Genomic DNA, 13,028 nt, shown 5'->3' on the forward strand with positions numbered 1-13,028 from the left:
TCGAAGTGGAAAGATACAGGCAGCTACCTCTGCAAGCATCAGAAAGCCCCATCAGGGAAAGAATGAGTCAAATGCTGTGTATGGTGAAAGGGGTCATAACAAGAAAACCGTGACCATACCATCGGAGCAGTTACAATTGCAGCCCCTCCAGCTCAAAACTTCCAGCACAGACAAGATAGGCCAAGAAGGCAGTTTACCAAGATCAATATGACTTTAGCGCAAGCACTGCAGGGTATGCTAAAGGCGAATTTAATTACTCTCAGAGGCCCTCCTGCAAATCTCAACACTACTTCTCCCCGTTATAATCCCAATGCCAGGTGTGCGTATCACTCCGATAGCCCCGGGCATGATACAAACGATTGCTGGTTGTTGAAGAATAAGATTCAGGATATGATCGATGCTGGGGAAATTGAATTTGATCCTCCGGAGACTCCTAATGTCATCACTGCTCCTATGCCTAACCATGACAAGACTGTTAATTCTGTGGATGACAATTCTCACATTGCTAATGTAGCCGACTTAGTGTCTCCTCTCCTGACCATCAAGAAGAATTTATTGCAAGCTGGTTTATTTCCAGGTTGTGCTGAAAGTTGCGATCTTTGTGTACTCCGACCCAATGGTTGCCTGAAATTGAGGAATGGTATTCAACGGCTGATGGATGATCGTACAATTCTCTTTGAAAGGATTCCTAAGGTGGAAAATGCTGTTGAAGAAATATCTATGATTGCTAGGTCCAGAGTTCCAGTGAAGATTACCGCTACTAGAGTACCTGTGAAGATTACTGCTGAGCCCAAGGTAGCTCCCCTAATCATTACTGCACCTGGCCCAGTACCGTATTCCTCAAGCAAAGCCATTCCGTGGAATTATGGAGGTGATGTTTACATCCATGGCGTGAAGCAAGTTGGTAATTCTGCTAATCCTAATGACATTGTTGGGACTAGTAAAGTTACCCAAAGTGGAAGGATCTTCTCTCCCGAAATCTCACCTCCCGCCCCTGAAATTCGAGGAAAGGAACCAGCGATCAACCCTGCTCAGTCGAAGACACAGGTCGAAGTTACTACCGAAGATGTTGCCAAGCAGGAAGTGGAGGAAATGCTGAAAATCATCCGTAAGAGTGATTTTGATGTGGTAGAACAGCTGGGGCATACTCCGTCTAAGATCTCGATGTTATCCTTGTTATTATCTTCTGAATCTCATGCCAAAGCGTTGATAAAATTCTTGAAGACTGCTCATGTACCTCAGGAGACCTCCGTCGATCAGTTCGAAAATTATGTTGCTCATCTGGATGTTGACAATGGCCTAGGCTTTTCTGATGCTGACCTGACACCAGCAGGAAAGAATCACAATAAAGCTCTGCATATCTCCATTGAGTGTAAGGGGATCACCTTGTCTCATGTGTTGATCGATAATGACTCTTCTTTGAATGTGCTACCGAAAGCCATGCTCGATAAACTTGACTGTAAAAGCATTGAATTGAAGCCTAGTGACATTGTGGTGCATGCTTACGATGGTGCGAAGAGTGTTGTCCATGGTGAAGTGGTTCTCCCTATCAAGATAGGACCTCAAGTCTTCAACACTATCTTTCACGTAATGAACATTCGTCCTGCCTATTCCTGCTTGCTGGGACGCCATTGGATTCATGGGGCAAGTGCTGTAGCCTCGTCTCTCCATCAAAAACTGAGGTATCCAATAGAGGGCAAGATTGTCACTGTGTGTGGAGAAGAAGAATATATTGTCAGTAGTGTGCAGGCCTTCAGATACGTCGAGATGGATGGTGAATTCTTTGAGACTCCTTCTCAGTCATTTGAAGTAGTTCCTCCGACTAATCCTGTCCTTAAGCCGACTTCCTGTGTGCCCAAGGTTATTAGTGCTCCTCCTGCTATGATTTCTCTGAAGGACGCTCAAGCCGTGGTTGAAGATGGTGGTCGTATTGGCTGGGGTCAACTGATCGATGTACCGTACAAGTCTGATAAGTCTGGCCTGGGATTTAACTCTGAAAGGATGGTCAAAGATCAGATTAATGCTGTAGAAGATGCTGATAGCGATTGTGACTTGGATAGCTGGATTTTCCCAACAATTGGTGACGGACTCAATAACTGGAAGGCTGAAGACACTATCCCGATTTCCTTTAGTCAGGAGTAATTGTTATTGTCTATTTTAGTGTTGCAAATTTTAATTTTTTACAATTGAACTTCTTAAAAGCATTGTGTCTATGCCCGGGGCACAATAGATAATTTGTTAAGGGTTTTGTCATCTTCATAAGCATATTCACATTCAATAAATCAATGGACGTTTTGCATTCAAATATTGCGCCCTTTATCTTTCCCGTCATCTTTCAAACAAGCTATGTTTTCTTACACACACTCACGTAACGAATTGCAGATCCACACCCACTCTGGATCCTGTTGATAATAGTTCTGCTACTGTTAATTATGACTTCGAAAATCCGATCTACCAAACCGAGGATGGAAGTGAGGAAGATTGTGAAGTACCTGAAGAGCTTTCCAGACTGGTATTGCAAGAAGAAAAGACTATACAGCCGCATGAGGAGTCAATCGAAATTGTAAATCTGGGTACTGAAGTGGACAAGAAAGAAGTCAAAATAGGAGCAGGCTTGGGAAACAGTGTCAAGGAAAGATTGATTCAGATGTTACATGACTATATTGAGATTTTTGCTTGGTCTTACGAAGACATGCCAGGACTGGATACTGATATAGTAGTGCATCGTTTGCCGATGAAGGAAGATTGTCATCCTGTTAAGCAGAAGGTTCGTCGCATGCGTCCTGAGATGTCTGAGAAAATCAAAGCCGAAGTTATGAAACAGTTCAATGCCGGTTTTCTAGCTGTTACTTCTTATCCCCAATGGGTTGCTAATGTGGTACCAGTGCCGAAGAAGGATGGTAAGGTGCGAATGTGCGTAGATTACAGAGATTTGAATAAAGCGAGTCGCAAAGATGACTTTCCACTTCCGCACATTGATGTTCTGGTAGATAACACCGCTCAACACAAGGTATTCTCCTTCATGGATGGATTCTCAGGTTATAACCAGATTAAGATGGCGCCTGAGGACATGGAGAAAACCACGTTTGTGACGCAATGGGGCACTTTCTGTTATAAAGTAATGCCATTCGGTTTAAAGAACGCAGGGGCAACATACCAGCGTGCTATGGTGGTTTTGTTCCATGACATGATCCATCATGAAATAGAAGTATATGTGGATGACATGATAGCCAGATCTCATACCGAAGAAGAACATCTCGATCATTTATACAAACTGTTTGAGAGGTTGAAGAAATACAAGTTGAGATTGAACCCGAACAAATGCACCTTTGGAGTAAGATCCGGTAAACTCTTGGGCTTTATTGTCAGTGGTAAAGGAATGGAGGTTGACCCGGCCAAGGTGAGAGCTATTCGAGAGATGCCAGTTCCCCGTACGGATAAAGAAGTCAGAGGTTTCTTGGGACGTTTGAACTACATTGCCCGATTTATTTCCCATTTGACTGCTACCTGCAAACCCATCTTCAAACTACTAATGAAAAATCAAGAGATGATATGGAATGATGAATGTCAAGAAGCTTTTGACAAAATCAAGAAGTATCTCCAAGAACCTCCAATTCTGGTGCCACCAGTTGAAGGAAGACCTCTAATTATGTATTTGACCGTGTTAGAAAATTCAATGGGGTGTGTGTTGGGGCAACATGACGAGTCTGGTCGAAAAGAGCATGCCATATACTACCTTAGCAAAAAGTTTACCGACTGTGAAACAAGATACTCACTGCTCGAGAGAACTTGCTGTGCCTTGGCCTGGGCTGCTCGCCGACTAAGACAATATATGTTGAATCATACCACTTTGTTGATTTCTAAGATGGATCCTATCAAATACATATTTGAGAAACCTGCCCTCTCCGGAAGAATAGCAAGATGGCAAATGATTTTAACAGAGTATGATATCCAGTATACTACCCAGAAAGCAATCAAAGGAAGCGTGCTAGCCGATCATTTGGCTCATCAAGCAGTGGATGATTACCAGTCTATGAATTTTGAGTTCCCAGATGAGGATGTCATGCTTGTTACTGATTATGAAGAACCTGGACCGGATAAAGGACCCGAACTGGGATCCCGATGGACTATGGGTTTTGATGGATCTTCTAATGCATTGGGCAATGGTGTTGGTGTTGTAATCATTTCCCCCAAGGGTTGTCATACGCCTTTCACTGCTAGACTATGTTTTGATTGTACCAATAATATGGCTGAGTATGAAGTATGTATTTTGGGACTCAGAGCCGCTATAAACCTAAGAATCAAGCTTTTGGGTGTGTACGGAGACTCAACACTAGTAATCAGTCAGATCAAAGGAGAATGGGACACTAAACATCCGAATCTCATCCCTTATCGAGAACGGGTGTTGACATTAATCTCATATTTTGAAGAGATTACATTCGAACATATTCCACGAGAAGAGAATCAGTTGGCAGACGCGTTGGCTACCATGTCATTTATGTTCAGAGTCAGATGGGACAATGAAGCTCCCATGATCACCATTAAACGATTAGATGAACCAGCATACTGTTATGAACTTAATGCTGATGAAGTAGAAGAGAAACCTTGGTTCCACGAAGTAAAGAGATATTTAGAAACTCAGGAATACCCTGAAGGGGCATCCATCAATGACAGAAAATTTCTGAGGAAGTTTTCCGCTAAATTCCTTTTGAGTAATGGAGTATTATACAAACGTAATCATGATTCGAATTTGCTTCGCTGTGTGGATAAAAAGGAAGCAGAAAAGATTATGGGAGACATGCATGACGGTATTTTTGGGACTCATTCTAGTGGACATACAATGGCCAAGAAGATTCTGAGATCAGGGTATTATTGGTCTACCATGGAAGCTGATTGCCACCATCACTCCAGAACTTGTCACAAGTGCCAGATCTATGCGGATAAAGTACATGTGCCTCCTGCTCCATTGAACGTGTTGACAGCGCCTTGGCCCTTTGCAATGTGGGGCATTGATATGATCGGAGAGATTAAACCTACTGCTTCTAATGGACATCGTTTCATCCTTGTTGCTATTGATTACTTTACAAAGTGGGTAGAGGCAGCCTCATTTGCTTCTGTCACCAAGAATGTGGTGGCACGATTCATCAAGAATAATCTCATTTGTCGATATGGCATCCCCGAAAGAGTTATCACGGACAATGGCACCAACTTGAACAACAAGATGATTACTGAACTCTGCACGCAGTTCAAAATAAAACACCATAACTCTTCCCCGTACCGGCCAAAGATGAACGACGCCGTGGAGGCTGCTAATAAGAATATTAAGAAGATTATACAAAAGATGACAGTGACGTACAAAGACTGGCATGAAATGTTACCATTTGCTCTGCATGGTTATCGCACTTCAGTACGAACTTCGACAGGGGCAACTCCTTTCTCTTTAGTCTACGGAATGGAAGCCGTCTTACCTGTGGAAGTTCAGATTCCCTCTCTAAGAATCATGAAAGAGGCAGGTTTAGACGAGGATGAATGGATTCAGACTCGACTCGATCAGATAAATTTGATTGATGAAAAGAGACTCGCGGCTGTTTGTCATGGGCAGGTATATCAGAAGCGCATGACCCAGGCATTCAACAAAAAGGTCAGGAGACGGGTGTATCAAATCGGTGAATTGATGATCAAGCGTATCATGCTACCACAAAGTGACCCCAGGGGCAAATGGACTCCCACATACGAAGGGCCATTTGTAGTTAAGAAGGTATTCTCTGGTGGAGCCATGATACTTGCTACGATGGATGGCGAAGACTTCCCACATCCCGTGAACGCAGACATAGTCAAAAAATACTACGCATAAAAGAGACCCGCTAGGTCGACGTACCTAGGCAAAAGTAAGGGCATCCCGGCGAACCAAAAGGGTTCGGGCAAAAATTAGGGATAAACATATAAAAATGTACACCCGACAAGTCGAAAACCTGAAAAGGCGGCTTGGGCAAAAAGGGGTATCCTGGTGGACTGAAAACCTGAAAAGGCGGTCCAGGCAAAAATTAGGGATTAAAAGCGTATGACTATGTCCCGTTCTCAGACAGCTTCATCCAAGTTCAAAGGACTGAACAAGCCAATCACTTCTATCCGACAGCAGGAGATGAGATGCTTGAAGACATAATGACAGTAGCAGAGTTAAAATCAATAGGACTCTTTTTCTTCATAGCTTTTTCTTTGTTGTCTAGACGATTTCCTCTGACTAGGATTTCTGTCTCCTTGTACACAAATTGCCTGTTTATAGGCCCTCTTTCAAAATCAATATAGTTTTATTTCCAAAAAGATGCTTTTGTTTTACTTTTTCTGTTTTGTTTGCGTAAACGTCCATTGATTTAATTTGAATTAATATATGCATTTGGATATGATCGATGTGTACCAAAAATGCATGCATAAAATAGAAATAGCGATTACTACAAGACTTCAGGATCGAGGAGAAGGTCTAACCATGCTTTCCAATGAATCCGTGGCTAATTCTATTCCCCAGCAAAGCCAATTATTCCCCAGAAGCAATTGGCATTACTAGACAAATTGGTCATCTCTTCCACCCCCAGCCAGGCTTCTGTTAAATATTTCTACCATCAGACAGAAATCAAGTATCCCTAGATGAGAAAGGGTCATCAATACAAGTACCTCCAACCAGAAGATGGGGATTTATTTTCCCCAGGGGGTCGCCAGAAAAAAACTTTTCAGACGCATAATTCATTCATTACATCATTTCACAGCATCCGCATGCATACATTGTTCGCATTTATTTTCATAAGCATAAAATATCTCATGCATCATGACATGGCATGAAGCTAACTTTATTTTTCAGGTTAATTATCCTCCTGGTACAGTCAAAACAAAGGTCCATTCAGACAGACATCTTTATCAATTACATTCAAGATTCAACTACATCTCTCAGATATAATCCATATGAACATTCATTCTGACAAGCACTCTGATATCCTCCCAATAGTGGCATCTTTAAGCCCACCCCAGATATTCATTGCAAATACAGCAAATATTATCAGATACAGCCTAACGTACGGTTCATTCTGATTCAGCTCAATATATGACTCCTTCAACTCAGATGCGATCTAACGTACGATCCATTCTGACATTCTACAACTCCAAAACGGTCTAACGTACGACCCATTTGGATCTTCAAACCCTCAGATACTGCCTAGCGTACGGTACATTTCGGGGTGTAGTCTAGCGTACGACTACTTTCTTCTTCAGATACAACCTAACGTACGGTTCATTCTGCAACTCCAATACGGTCTAACGTACGACCCATTTGGATCTTCAAACCCTCAGATACTGCTTAGCGTACGGTACATTCCGGGGTGTAGTCTAGCGTACGACTACTTTCTTCTTCAGATACAGCCTAACGTACGGTTCATTCTGCAACTCCAATACGGTCTAGCGTACGACCCATTTGGATCTTCAAATCCTCAGATACTGCCTAGCGTACGGTACATTCCGAGGTGTAGTCTAGCGTACGACTACTTTCTTTTTCAGATACGGCCTAACGTACGGCTCATTCTGCAACTCCAATACGGTCTAACGTACGACCCATTTGGATCTTCAACTCAGATACGATTTAGCGTACGATCCATTCTGATTCTACCTCCAGATATAGCCTAACGTACGACTCATTCTGCAACTCAGATACGATCTAGCGTACGGTCCATTCTGATCTTGCATCCCCAGCGAAGTCACCCGCCTAATGGATAACTCATTCTGCTACTCAGTTACGATCTAGCATATGGTCCATTCTGATCCTTTATCCCCAGCAGCGTATGATCCACTCTGATCTTTCATCATCAAACTTCCTGGATGGCATCTTTAAGCCCACCCCCACCAGGAATAACTTCTAACTAACAAGTGCAAATTTTTGGGGCATTCTAGTGTTCAATAATCTTCCACCTCCAGACCACGAATGGCGTACATACCATTCTAAATCTCTCGGTTCAAGAATATTGAACAGGGGCAGCTGTCATACCCCAAAATTTGCCCGTTAATATTACAAGGCATTTCTAAGGCACTCCAACTTATTTTTCAAGGCATTGATCTTAAAAGAACAAGGACCCAGCACACGGATGACAAAATCCAGAAAATGGCCTAAACTGGTTTGCTCGCTAGGCGAGCAATTCCTTCGCCTAGCGAACCCTTCGCTACGCCACTCGCCTAGCGAAGCTTGCGAATACCAGAAAATTCTGGGCTTCATTCTGAGCCCATTAGGTCATAAAAAGAGCATTATAAATACCACAACTTCAGTCAGGAAAGGGGAGAACGAAAACGGAACGAAGACCGGAGATAGAAAGAAGGCGCAACAAACCCTGGAGGCTAACCCAGCGAATTCAGAGCAACCCTAAAGGAAACCCTGAAGGAAACTCGTTTGCACCAAGGTTATATCCGCCCAACTCAATTCGCCGCCCAACTCAATCCGACTTACCAATTCAACGTTGCAATTCAATTGCAAACAGGTTTGCGCATCACTACTGTTTTATGCTTCCAATCTGTGATCTCTAAATACATAATGCATCATGATTGAATTTTTGGATATGTAATTAGATTCTGCATGTGAGTTTAAGTACGCCTGAATATCCTGAATGTTTGACCATGTTATTTTTGTAATTGAATGCCATAGGGTTCGGAGTTCCGGAAATCGTACTGCTGTCAAACTCAAAACCCGTGGCCGCTCGCTAGCGCATCGCTAAGCGAGCATGTAGCGGGCATTCGCTAAGCCTTCGCTGGGCGAGGCAGCAGCGAACATGACAATCGCTGAATTTTTCTGTTCTGTTTTGTGTCTACCTGATCTGATTCGTTATAATCATGCACTATTTCGCCTGACCTTACTACTGCTGTGTTTCTTTTGTAGTGCAATTCTCAATTGCACTTTGTCTCGATGTTCTAACCCGTTTGCTGAATTTTGTAAGGGCTTACATATTCCCGGAAAAGTAGCTTGCTAGGTATCCCACTTTATTTGTGGGATACCCTTGTGGAGATTCACCCTAATTACCTAATTAATTTTAACGTGGACCTAATTACCTAATTGATTACAACTACCTAATTGATTGTAAAATATTGCCTTTGAATATGTGATCTTGGACCTCTCTTTGTTGCCTTACGATATTACGGTATTATGGTCATGTCCCGCGAATGGGGGGATACACTTAGCAAAGACCCTTCGGTTAAATCATCATGTCCCTATAAAATAAATCATAGTCCCTCGGACGTTGCCTGCGAATATATGATTTTGTCCCTCGATGACCCTTCGTTGTAGCCTACGGTTAAATGATGATCGCCCCTTCGAATGCTAAGGTATCCTTACAAATGTTGCCTTCAATGACCAAACGATGACCCTACGATGTCCCTTTACATCCAAAGGGATAAGACTACTTACTTCTCAATAGTAAGGACAATTTTACCCTCATAAGGATAGGAAATGCCCATAAAGACCTTGGGTGGGTATAACTCTTAATTGCTAGGTCACAACCTAAAATATTTTTCATACCTCACACTTTGCAAATACTAGAAAATCACCACTTGGTATACATTCGTACTAGAATCGTTACCAAGTTATATTTTTCTAAATCGCTTTCAAAATTAAACGAGATAAATACTTTGTATACATTCGTACAAGAATCATTACAAAGTTAAACTCTCTTTTCAAAACATTTTTTAAGCAATTCACAAACACTTTTTCAGACAAACATAAGTGATCGAGCAATTAAGAGCCCATGGATAACCATGGATACAAAGGGTGCTGACACCTTCCCTTTGTATAATGTACCTCCCGAACCCAAAATCTAATTAAGGTCTTTCCTGTTCTTTTCCACCTTTCCTTATTGGATAAAAGAAAAGTCGGTGGCGACTCTTGCTATCCGCGACATTTGCTTTCCAAAGCAAAAACACACAAAGTCAGTTCACCGTATGACATTTGGCAAACAAGATGTCGGGGTTCAAATGCAGTGATCCGGGATCATTTGCGCGAAAGAAAATTTCGGGGTTCAAGAAAACGAAAAAGGGAAAATTTTCGGGGTTCAAGAAAAGCATTAAAAAAAAAGAGAATAATCCCCAGCGGATATGTGGTATTCAGGCCATGGTTATCCCTGTGTTACCATTTATTTTGGTATCCAGGTCGACGTTTTTGTTTCGGTATTCAGGCCGACTTTCTCCGTACCAGACGGATGTTTCTTCTTTCGAGGTTGTTTCTTTGCCGATTCTGACAGGCATTGTTAATTATTTTCCCATCGGAGTGCAAATTGTTCGTCTGTTCTTAGTATTCAATCACTCTTCATCCTGATCATCTGAAAGCCGAGGCTGTTCATATCGACAGGTTCACAGTGGATTGAATAGGGGCAGCTGTAACACCTCAAAATTTGCCCTCCTCTCTTGGGACTAGCTTAACATATTGCATATCATTTTTAGGTCATTAGGCATTGCATATTTGCATATCATATGGCAACAATAAACAAGTCATCCTCCTAGGTCTTGATCAGAAGATAAAGAGGCTAATATGCAAGCTGAGGGTTTCATGAATTGATCATTGACCATCTGAGGATGTGTGATTCAAATTAGGGTTTCATGGTTCCTCAAGGAGGTTGAGCTTTATCTTGGTTGAAATGATACATCATCATCATCATGGTTTTGTCATCACCAGGAGATTCATTGCTTGATCAGATACCTTGAGATTAGGGTTTTGACCTCTGGTCAACCCTAATCATCTGCATTGTGCCAATCAGGGCTTGGCAAGGAGATGAGATTTTCAATGGATATGGGGATCATTCTATGATTATATTGAGCTTATGGAAGCTAGGGTTTCATCATTAAGCCATTTCATCAGGAGTTTGGGGCTCAATTTGATCAGTCAAGCTGAAATTCATCTATCAGTCAGAAAAGTCAACTATGGTCAATTGTGCCTGAATTCATGGATTTGGAGGAGGGAGAGGGTTAGAGACACTTCATTCATGTCCAAACAAGTTTCATTTGACATTTCAAACATCAAGAATGAAGAAAATAAAGTCAGATGGAAACTTTCCAAAAATAGAAAGTGACTTGTAATTGAAAATTGCCAAAAATGGAAAGTTTTTCTCCTCAAAATTACATGTCCAAAAATGCTTCAAATGAAATTTTGTCCAACATGAAAGTTGTAGATATTGCTCTCACCTTTCCAAAAAGTCCAAGAACATGAATTTCTCATGTGTGGTTGGCAAGTTATGGATTGATCATTGTCCAAAAAAGTTGATTTTCAAAGTGGCATAACTCTGGAACCAAAAGGCCAATTCATGTGGTTCTTTTTTGAGCAAACTCCATTTGACATGCTTTATCATAATCCATCATCACATTTCATGAAAACTCATCACATTTCATGAAAACTCATCACATAAAAAGTCCATTTTTCAAGTGGACTTAATTTGAAACATGGAGGGAAAAAGGTGTTTTTGTAAAATATTAATTGTTTTCACATGATTCCTTTTGCACTAGCTCACAAATGCCATTTGAAACTTGCTCAAACCAGAAAATTCCACTGTTACATTGCATTGCACATGTGTGGGTGAATTGACCAAATTGCCATTTAGCATGAAATTGCATTTTTACTAATTCATTGCATTTTCACTAATCATGATTACTAACATCATTAACATCACATATATAAGTTAAATCATAACTGTTTTCATCTTAATCATAACAGAATTTCAGATCTAGATCCAAAATTGCACAATTCTCTCAACTTTTCATCTTCACTTTTCTTGCAATTTCTTCACAAACCTAGCCAAATTCTTCATTGCTTCGTCATCTACCATCATTGAAGAAGCTGTTGGAAGCGAAATCTTGAAGAATTCAAGCCAAATCAAGGACTGTTAAAGTGAGATGCAACAATGGCAAATGGAGATTTCATCAAGATCGTGCGTTATTGAGCCAAGGCCTTGCATCCATTCACTTCTACTAGCATCATAGAACATCTGTTTTTGCTTTTGGAAGCCAGAAACGCGCGATTTAACAACTGTCCTCAAATTAAGGTCAGATTTCGACTTCAATGATTCTTGAAATTGTTTGATGCTTTGGATAGATCTTGTTTAGTAGAGAATTCTGCAATTTGAACCACTAAATTTGGTTGAGAAATGAGAGAGTTATGATGATTTGTAGTTTTATGCTCAAACATGTTTGCTATCGAATCTTTTAAATTAGAATGAATTAAGCCAAATTATTTATGGATTCATGATGTAAGTTGTGAGACCTTTCTGATGATATATGGTTTGTCCAATTTGGTGGAGATTTGTTCTTGGACTTATGAACATGAAGAACACATGATGAACACTTGAAATATTTTCCAGAATTGGCTTTGATCCTCATTTTTCGTGTTTAGCTTGCTGATTGGTGTTAGTGCTACAGTGGCGCGCGCTACCTTTTTTAAAATAAACTACTGTAGCGCTTCGATCCTCCACTAGGACAATTTCGTTTTTGGCTTGGCAATTTATTTTCACATGCTTCACATGATTTCACATGCCTCCATTCATGCTTTTTTTATTTTTTCTCAACATTAGAAAATCCATATCTTATTCAATTTTTGTCCAAATAATGTGAGATTTTTTGTGGAATGATCCTTGTGATGTCATTTATATTTTGATGATTTTTAATAAATTTGTGCACGTGTGGAATTAAAAATGGCCTAGGGTTTGATTTCACATGTGGTTTCATGCACCTTCCTTGGTATTTTGATCATTAAATGATGATGCTTAACTGGATGGAGCTGAAATTTTGCATGCTTATTCTAGAGATCTAAATGGACATTTTGATATGTGGTTTGTTATTTTTGAGTTCCTGGATTGTGAGATATGATCATTTGAACCTAGGTGTGACAATTTGTGTCACACCATTTCTTGTCCTACTTCATGAATTTTGTTACCATGCCATATGAACTTGAAATGAGCTGAAATTTCGCATGTTGATACTTCTTGATGTTAGGTTCACATGTGAATTTTTCCGGAATTTTTGGA

This window comes from Lathyrus oleraceus, chromosome 2, assembly GCF_024323335.1.
Source record: "Lathyrus oleraceus cultivar Zhongwan6 chromosome 2, CAAS_Psat_ZW6_1.0, whole genome shotgun sequence".
Lineage (NCBI taxonomy): Eukaryota > Viridiplantae > Streptophyta > Magnoliopsida > Fabales > Fabaceae > Lathyrus > Lathyrus oleraceus.